The following is a 10,018-nucleotide window of genomic DNA, read 5'->3' as shown; positions in this document are numbered from 1 at the left end:
CTACTTCTTCAAACACTGGAGCATGCCAGTTGGACCAAGGCTGAATGGGATCCCAAGGGCGGTATAGAGAGCCCTCAAGGTGCCCTCTTGTATCTTCGGGAGTCCACGCAACGGTCCACTGAGCCAACGGTCATTCGATGGCAGTTTCATCATAGTAAGACTGGGTGTAATCCACACAGGAGAAGGCCAGTGGATCAAAGCTGAGGAGACACAAGGTCCTCCTTACTATTATTGCCCAAGTCAACTACTCCAATGTCACGACGACTACTCTTACGTCTTTGATTGTACTCTTGATCGTCAGTAAAGTAGGCATGATTCCCCTTGAGAGCAGGGTAATTTTTGGCACTGAGACAAAGTGTATCGTTAAGCCCAAGAAATAGCACATGGTCAGGCAAGCAATCAATTTCCACAAGCTTCTCTGCGCCATCATCAACTCTGTGTAACTTAATTTCCATAGTATTCAGGGCAGAAACTTTAGGGTCAGGATCTTCGAACTCTTTTAATCTTGAAACAAGCAGCAGACCACCCCATGGAGCCTGAACGATCTGTACAGCATCGGGATCAAAATCGTCGTCGCTGCCCCTAATAATCTTCATTGTAACAGCAGGACCACTAAGATCGAAGGCATGGATTTCTCCCATCAAACTCGCTGCATACAAGAACCCATCCTTGTAGGTGCAGTCACGGTAGTGACAGTGTGGTCGCAGCAAGGTCCACTTATCATCCCCTACTCTTGCAAACGAGATGTGAGTGAATGGCTTGTGGATGAGCACCACGATGTAGCTTCCTGTGGGTGCATCATGGAACACAAACGCCTTGAACTGGAAGCAGTATTCCCTCAGCTTGCAACGAGGCATGATCGACGGCGTGAAGAAAGCTTCTCTTGAAGAGTGACTTGGGTATTCATACTCGTGGACAGAACGTGACTCGTCAAAGATGGGCTTCACGTACTCGATGGTGGTCACTGAAGGGAGAGCAATCTGCTGGCCGGTGATTGGATTGACGAGGTGCATCTCGGACCTGTCATCGACGGTGACCAGGAAGCCCAATGAGGACCCGATGATGAACCAGTGGCGGAGAGGCGGCTCCGGGGGTCAGCCTGTAGACCCTCTTCTCCATGAGGCTGTAGAGGCACGCAACATGCTCACCGGCGGATTCAGAGGTGTAGAGCAGGCATGGCGTCTGGGTCTGCTTCTGCTTGCCGAGGCTGCGCAGGGCGGTGTAGGCGGAGTGCCACGAGGTGCAGATGCAGCCGGCGCGCATGAGGTCGGGGATCTCGAGGGCGGCGAGGACGACCATCAGGATGTCCTCCGGCAGCTCCGGCCACACGGCAGGAGATCCAGACATGTCGGAGGCAGTGCACGTGGAGATGACGGGTGGACGAGGACGGGGTGGTGGAAGCCGGAGCGGGAGAGGATAGTAAGGCCAGGCGTCGGAGGTTTTCCTTTTCCATCAGCGGCGGAGGCGGCGGCCGGTTTGAGAGTCAGCGTGCGCGAGGAATCAGGTTGGGCCTAGTACACGCGCGAGGCCCAACTGTAGGTAGCCCAAAACTTGTTTATCGCCCCCAAACGACGCTTTTGTTATTTAATTAAAAAGTTATACTTGCTCAATTTTTTTAAAGAGTTATAATTCCATTTTTCTACTCTTAAGATATACCCTTGTGACAAAAATTACCCCTAAGTCGATATTCGGTCATATTTTGACCTCGAATTTAAAGATTCCTTCCACACTGTACCCCAAATTCACCAAATCAAAGTTTAGCGGTATTTTATGCAGACTAGACATGCCATGTAGATATTTTTTTTGTTTTTTCCTGATTTTTTGGGCTACATATTATATGTCCATTGAATTGGAAGGCAGAAGCTCAGTCCCTCTTACTCGATGAAACAAAAGCCTTTAAAATAGCTTCATGAATATAATTTTTAATTCATATAGAGAAATATGTGCCAACTCTGCTAGCAACTTAAGCACACAAATAATGAAACCATTAATATTTATAAAATGCTTTTGTAGTAACTAGCAAGGACCAATATAGTGTATAAAGTCATCCATTTCTCAAAAAAGAACTTGAATTGTTCCAGACAATACCTTGTTAGATGCCCTAAATTGGAGTTTGATCACTTGCAGATATACCTGGCCATGGGATACCGGGCCCGACCGGCCTGACCCGGCCCGACCAAACCCGATCTTGCATGCAGGCCAGACCTGGGCCTAGGTTTTGAGCCCGAAGGCCGGGTCAGGCTGGGCCTGGGCCTACCATATTTGTGATTTAGGGAAGAGGCTCGACCCGAGGCTCGGCAGGCTTTTTCATTGATGGGGGGCTTGGGCTTGATTTCTAGGCCTGACGGTCGGGCCAGACTTAGGCCTAGGTTTTCTACTTGGGGCTTTGTTAGGCACGACCCGAAGCCCGACCTGGCAAGACGGATGGCCAGGTATACTCACATGTGCGATTCTTGGATGAAATGAGAACAAACAATTCAACCCCCATGTACAAAATAAGTAGTGTTCTAAACAAAAGAAGGGAGTACTCAATCTAGAACAAAAATTGACCAGTAATAAAGAGAAAGAAAAACGAAACCATAGGATTAAGGGTGTATCTTGAATAGTTAGATATGGCTTTTGTAGTTGTTCTATCAATGACAACAAAATCCAGTCAAATTGTGCATAGGTAAGAAATGATTGACATAGTATAAATTTGATGTAGGCATTCAGCAACCATTCCACATCCAATTGATAAATTTTTTTCTAGAATATGCAAGATCTTGTGCAACTTTGTATCAGATCCAAACGATGTACCTATTATCTTATGGTTTCAGTTTTTCCCTTTATTTTTATTGTTGATTATATTTTGATATATTCAATAATAATGTATAGAAATTTATTAATAATGTGTAACCAAACTGTTTGTGACATTTAGAAAATGTCACGTGTTTTAGAAAAATGTACTTGATATTTTAAAAATTATTTATATAATTTTAAAAATCTGATAATTAATAAAAAATCGTACATAAAAAATGTAATTTATATCTAAAAATGTTCCTGAATTTTAATTTTTTTACATTTTCAAAAAGTATTTATACAGTGAAAAAATGATTTATATAATTTAGAAAATGTAGGTGACATGCTAAATAAAAAAATTTGTGATTCATAAAAATGTTTGTTCTTAGGGCCGGCCTGACATGACCCTTTTAGCTTGGCTGCCAGGTCGATCCTCGAGGTCCTTCGGCCCTACACGAGCGTGCTGATAGCTCATTTATGGCAGTCCGGGCCACTTTTAGCTCATGAGCAGTCAAGCCCATTCGTTTCCGTCCCAAACCCACGTGGGCCCCACCGTTCTACTCGCTGGAGGCGCATAGCGAGGTGGCGACCGCCGATGAGAGAGAAGAGGGATCCCGACGTCGCTCGGCCGGGAGGCGTGCCTTCCCTCCCCAGTGAGCGCACCATTCTGAAGCGTCTGTCGGTGCCCTACCGTTAGCTTAATCTGTTTGGTTTAGTTAAAGTATTTGTGTCGCGCCTACTTCGATTGTTGCATAGCGTATCTGATAGCAGTATGTGGATTCTCCAGATCACGGTTCGTGCGCGCGCGTGTGCTCGATTGATTTGGTGGTTGCTAGCTATTCGATTATCTGAAGAAGAACCTGGCATCCATGATTGAACCCTTACAGGTTTCGATTTGAAGGGCGTTTCGTCTGGGATTTACTTCCTTCAATAAAAATTAATATGTGCGCAATCAGTCCTTCAAGAAACACATGCACGAGGATAGGGGTGGTGGCAAGCCTTGGAGCCCATGGCGGTGGATACTTTTCCTTTTGAGAAGTTTTTAGTGATTTTAGGTTGGCCCTGGGTGTTTCTTCCGTGGTTTCTCCCTTCACTCAGGCCCCATTTGGTTGCGAGGGATCCCTGTCTTTTCCCCGGTTGGCTAAACCACGTATTGAGTTCGCCCTGGGCAAGCAAACAACACCGTTTGGTTTCGCGCGAGGGAGGAAGAGCCCTGACCTTTCCACGGCCCATCCCCGGGTAGATATCCCTTGTATCAACTGGTCGGGGAGAAAACCCTCTACTCGTTCGCTCGCTCTCTCTCGCAACCAAAATCATGTAAATCTCCCCGAGGTGGATTAGTGCCCTGGGAAACTTCACCTTTCCGACCAAATTAGGCCTCAGAGACAGCAACCGCACTGGGCTTGGTTAAATCCTTGCCCCGCCATTGTTTCCGGAAGTGATTAAGTATTTAATAGCGTCCATATATCTTCCTTGTTAAGGAATCGGTCCTATACCTTTTCTTAACAGAAATCAATTGAACATCTTTGTTTTGTTGTTGGCACACTTTCCTGAAGATAGATCCATATGTAGGTTTGGTGCCTAAAAAGAGCAGACGTGGTGATGCAATCGGGGCTAGGGTGAGTGTTTGCTGCGGCATTAAGATAGCGATGCACTCGCGGCTACAGCTACTTCCTCCGTCTCAGTTTACAAGTCCTACGCGTATAACTAGGTTGCCAATTTGATCACCCTAATATAAACTATATAACACAAAAATTATATCTTTTGAAATTAGAACATCTGAAGTTTATATTGGTATATTTTTTGTAATATATGACTTGTATTAGGTTGGTCAAATTGACGACCTAGGGGTACGCGCACGCCCTGTAAATTGAGAGAGAGGGAGTAGTGTTTTTTTGTCTTTTGTGAAGTTATCTTGTACATAGGTGCAATTAGTGCTCATGCATATATCATGTAGGATTGCGTGCTTGCAACATTGCCAGCCATGTGCCACGTACCACCGCAAGATCAAATTCACCGGCATGCATTAACCCATTGATTATATGGCATATCGTCATGGCACCTGTGCACAGGAAGACTCCTTGTAGTAGTAGAATTCTTGGTATGCATGACAGCATGCTATAAATCAATGAAACTGTTGCATGTTATAAATATTGAAGCTGGCCAAGAAATTACCTTATTTACCCTCCAGACTTTTTTCCTAGGATTCATCTTAAAGCAGCACATCCATTTGGTCTGTTTTTGACATTTGAAAGTTGAGACTTTAGACCCTTTAGGACTTGGAAGTTCTAATGGTTGCAACTGAAGTATTGATATGTTTGCTAATTAATAGGCGAATGGCCTGCTTGCTTTGTTTCTTTCGTATGAACACTAGGTACTGACTGAAGAAAATAAATAGTACCGTGGGCTAGAGCTAGGGAGAACATGCATGTGCCCTATATGCGCCTTAGGTAAATTTGACAACAAAATTCGAATCAGAAGAGAAGTAAATAAAACAATGAGGCTTTCATGCATCTGTTCAATCTGTTTTTGTCTTTTTTTGAACTTGTTCCCGCATTGACTGTTCGAAATGCAGGTCGGGTCACATCAAAGGGTGTGCCAAAAGCAAGCGTGATGACAAAGAATAGATAACATGAAGTCATAATGCTAAGGGTTCACGCCTTCTTAGACCATGTACAATGCAAGATGTTTAGAGGGTGCTTAATAAAATAAACTGTATTTTTCTTAAGCACCAGTGCTTATGTCTATGACAGGGTGCCTAATTAAGCATCTGCTCTCTACAGATAAGCACCGGCTTGCATTGTACATTGTCTTGCATGCTCTCTACAGATAAGTACATGGTCTTGCATGTTCTTTGCATTGGAAATTGGAGAAGCACAAGAGGACAAAATAATAATGTTTTACCTTGTACTCTTCCCATCCCAAACAACTTTGTACTAAAGTAGTATAAAGTTGAGCAAAAATTCGCTTCTGAGCATGAGCTCAGATGGACACGAAATCTGCTCTTTCCATTCGCCTCGAGATGTTTGCCCTAGCTCGTATTTCTCGCAGTACAAGTGCACGTATTGGTGCGAAAATCTTACCCGGCCCGCGCATTTACTGCTGCTGGCTAACGTTACGATCGTGTCCAGGTCCAGATCCGCACCTGACGGAGCCTCCTGTTTCATGGACGGGAACTCATGACAGCGCCCCCAAACGGTCACCTACCTCTTCATAAAATCTATCCGGTCTTCTTCCTGTACAAACGGCCGTTAGGAGCGCGAAGCCACCAAATACTCCCAGAGATGTGCACACTGATTGCGCAATGGGTATAGCTCCTCACAAGTCACAAGTAATGGCAGACTCTCAAATATATGTATATATTTTGTGAGGAATGCCAGCTCTCAGGTTTTTTTTGTGGCAAGGAATGGCAGCTCTCAGCTTGCCGACAGCTACAACAAACCGCAAGGTTAAGGTTTTAGTTCTTGGTGTTATGATGGTCGATGGGCCGAGAGGCCATGGGTGGCGGCTCCACGATTCGGAGGACGTGTGCGGAGGAGAGGAGATGCGGTGGTGGGTAGGGCATTGCGGCCACCCGGGCAGATGAACCGGTGCCGTTTCAATTCAGACGCAGCAGCCGGAGTCTTCCCTGTCGCCGTGTTGCGTGAATGCCAACGCGGTCAGCCCTCCGGTCATGTCCGTTTGGCCGGCATCAAAGCGGGTAGGCAGCCGTTTGGTAGCACCCTCTTTGATCGGCCTGAATGCGAATGGAGGGTTCGGCAGGTTTTGGGAGCGACCCCCTCGGCAGAATCAGCCGATGACGCTTGTCTACTTTTCAGTTACAGAAAGACACAAACTAGTACAGTGTATGTATAGCTGATGATTACTAGGCACGTAAAAAATACACAAGATTCAGTAAACTCAACGTTTTGATGCTTTCTTGCTGAGAAAGCAAGAAAGTGTACAGAAAGACACAAACTCAAGATTCAGTGTACAGCCAAGAGAACCCTCAAAATTCTGAAATATGATGTCCATTCAGTAAACTCAACATTTAGTAAACATGAAGTCCATTCAGTAAACTCAACAGGATTACAAACTACTGCTTGGTTTCTTGCTTCCTGCAGTTTTGCTTGGAAGACTTTGCCTGGCACAAAACGGAAATAGGTTTATTGTGAGATGGATAAGAACTGATGCACTGGCAGATGGTCATTGGCATAATGGAAAATATAGTAGACAGTTGGCCATGCTCACATATTTGAATCCAGTTGGTAAATAATTACTTGTGCAAACCAATTCGAGCATGAGGTTTGGAGATTATTCCGCTTCCAGGATGTGGATTCACCGATTCAGAGATAATTCTGTAGTTGGAAGTCACCATATGAATGCTCGACTATACCGTGTGTTCACAAAAGGCACAAGAGTTTTGAATGAAGAGTATTTGCAATGATATGATGAAACAGCATGCTGTCAAGTTGTCCCTCCGCGAACAATCAGCAAAGTTTAAAGCCTGATCAGTCGTATAAATCTGCAATTGCTTTTTGAATGGAGTGAAATGAGAGGAACTTTTATGACAAGTACTCCAACATGATTGTATGCTTTTAGGACTAACTAGGCCCTATCAAAAGATTCTGAACAATGCCCTGAACAAATAATTCAAAGGTTCTCACTGGACTCAAAATACCAGCACCCTGGTTCTCAATGGATTCAAAGGTTCAGTTCTCACAAACCACCAATACTGCTTGTTGATTTTCCTAAGACGCGTGTCTGCAACACCATTTGTTTTTATAAAACAAGTTTGTCAAGAATAATATCATTCGGCCATTGAACCATCACATAAACAAGGTTGTTTTCTGAAAACTGACACTATATAGGCAATTCACACTTCAGAAGTTCAGAGTAATTCTTATGTATGTAGTAGTACTTGAAAAAATATATGTATTTGCTAAAGCATGTACATGTGGAGGAAGAACATCCCCGTTGTGGAGATAACGCCACCGCTGCCGCCGACCGTATCATCGGGGCCACCGAGTAGGTGTGTACAGTCCCGGGTAACTCAGTCTTGATTGCAACTTCCATGTCTCTCGCTTGATCTACAATTTGCACATAAAACAACATAGTTATCTGAATGTACATTTCACATATTAGTCGTAATATGTGCTGCTCAGAGAGCAATGTACATATCTGTCAGTATTGTCTGCAGGTGTTTACCCCTCATCACGTTGATGAATTCAGAGAACACCCATTGGAAGCTCCCGACTTACTCGTCACGCATCCAGACACCAGCTAGAATTATGCTCTGGAAGTGATTGTTCACTCCAGCAAACAACCCAAAGGGCATGTCATAGAGATTAATTAGTCCGATACATTGTGCCAAACGATGACATCACCAAAGAATTTGTACTGCAGCTTGCTATTTTCATTTGTCCACATGATTCTTGATTCTGCTTTTGTCATCCCCTTGGATTCTGTAGGTGAACTCTGGGTCGTTGCGTTGTATCTCTTTAAACACAGCAAGGGTCTTGTTCACATCATCGGCAGCCTGGTCTCGACTTATCCGGCCACACAGATTCAGGAGAAGACTGCTTTGTCAAAGGCACATTTTGAGATGAACAGGAGAAGCTGCCAACTATGGTGTACACCTTGTTGAGGTTCACATTGTTCCCCCTAAGCTGCTTCACCAAGTCTTTTGTGTACATATCTATGTGCATGTGGGACGGCCAATGAACCTTTTCACCGCAAGTAAGGGACATTGAATGGTTGTGGCTTGACCGGTGCTCACCTATCAACCATCCATTGTGAGCAGCTCTAAAAAGTCTGATCATTTAAGGGCACTCGCACCGGCAAGACCAGCTATTCCGCTGCTCAGGATTTCCCTACAAATGAAAATTAAATTTTGCTAAGCATAGAAGTGAAATTCAGTGCAAGTAATAAAAAAAACTTTGGTTTCATGATTTTTTTGGTTTAATTGCTAACCAAGCATCCATAGACGATCTCCTGCATACAATTTGTCCGCTCGACATTCAGACGACAGTTGCCATATCTTATACCAAATCCAAGCTCCCTAGAATACAACTTATAGAAATCGTAGGCTTCCCTAGGGAGTCAAAACTCATTCCAATCTCTGGTTTCTCTACATTGTCCGATGGTTGTACATCTGAATTGTTTCTTCCAGTGGAGTGACTCTACCAGGGGCAGGGTGCCCTATCCGGAGGTGCACGGCCAATTCTCAACCTGAAATCATATTTAGATATTTTAATTGCTGCATTCATCTTTCATATACCAGGGTATATCAATCAATGAATGACATGATCCACCTACAAACACATCTATGCTAATTGTACACATGGATTACCACAAAAATTAGGAGTGCAGCCAGCTGACACTAGTAATCATAGCCCCATGCATCCATTGACATACACAGAAAATATGTGACATTACTTGCAAAAATCAAAACCATCCAGTCAGAAAGAACACTAATTTCATTTGTACCTTCTGGGCCACCCCGGCACCTCTGGGTTCACCTTGCCGGTCGATTCCATGGACTGGGTTGGTGATTCTTTCTTCTAGCCGCCAGAATTCATGTGCTCAACAGCGCCGCCGAACTGTCCAACCACAACCGCGCAGGGGGGGTCGAGCCTCACCGCCAACGGATCTGACTGATGAACGTCCGCAATGACCTCTCTGAGCGGAAACCTACAACACGTTCAACAAATCAAAGGCCTGTCATCGCCATAGTCCGCTCGCACGTCTGCAGGGAGTAGGACGAAAGGAATTGAAGAATACAGCTGAGCAATTACCTGTCAACCAGATCCAGTAGAAACTCGAGTGAGTTGTCGGGCAGGGCAGCAGCTCCTCCCATATTGCTCGCCGCCGCCATTTTTTCGCCCTCCGCCGACGAGCTCGGGAGGGGGAGGGAATAGAGAAAGGTTGAACTGACTATAGGGCACCCGTGACGGCGCCGTTTTTGGAGCTAACGGCGTGTACGCAATTCTGATCCACAGCACAACTTTCGACAACGGACGCGAGCCACGGCTCGGCTCGTCGCCGTCACATTGCTTTAAAAAACGCAGCCCGTGAATGACTGTACACCACTGTTCCCCGTCGTATTTCGTCGGTCGACCCATTTTCCTGAGACGCAAATTTGTTCTGACAGGCCCACTAGCCCAGATCCCTAGAGGTGGACCTACGGCCAGGATTACGGGTTCAGATGGTCCTGCTATTAGTTACGTCAAGATCAAGATTGGGCGCGAGGCATGGCTGG

At 45.1% G+C, this 10,018-nt stretch overlaps 1 long non-coding RNA gene and 1 pseudogene across 2 annotated transcripts; both read right to left on the bottom strand.

Moving 5' to 3' along the window:
* On the bottom strand, positions 1–1,347 carry LOC119339220 (annotated as a pseudogene).
* Positions 1,348–6,772: 5,425 nt separating this feature from the next.
* Positions 6,773–9,684, bottom strand: LOC119342167. Of its 2 annotated transcripts, XR_005165418.1 has the most exons (7): positions 9,555–9,684; positions 9,247–9,450; positions 8,731–8,988; positions 7,966–8,630; positions 7,713–7,847; positions 7,009–7,282; positions 6,773–6,901 (listed from the first exon to the last, which is right to left on the bottom strand). It is a non-coding gene; the product is annotated as an uncharacterized LOC119342167 (long non-coding RNA). The 2 variants fall into 2 exon arrangements; XR_005165417.1 differs by having other exon boundaries at positions 7,009–7,847.
* Between the last annotated feature and the right edge of the window lie 334 nt (positions 9,685–10,018).

The sequence above is a fragment of the Triticum dicoccoides genome, chromosome 7B, assembly GCF_002162155.2.
Source record: "Triticum dicoccoides isolate Atlit2015 ecotype Zavitan chromosome 7B, WEW_v2.0, whole genome shotgun sequence".
NCBI classification, from domain to species: Eukaryota; Viridiplantae; Streptophyta; class Magnoliopsida; order Poales; family Poaceae; genus Triticum; species Triticum dicoccoides.
This window is presented reverse-complemented; position numbering and strand designations above follow the sequence as displayed.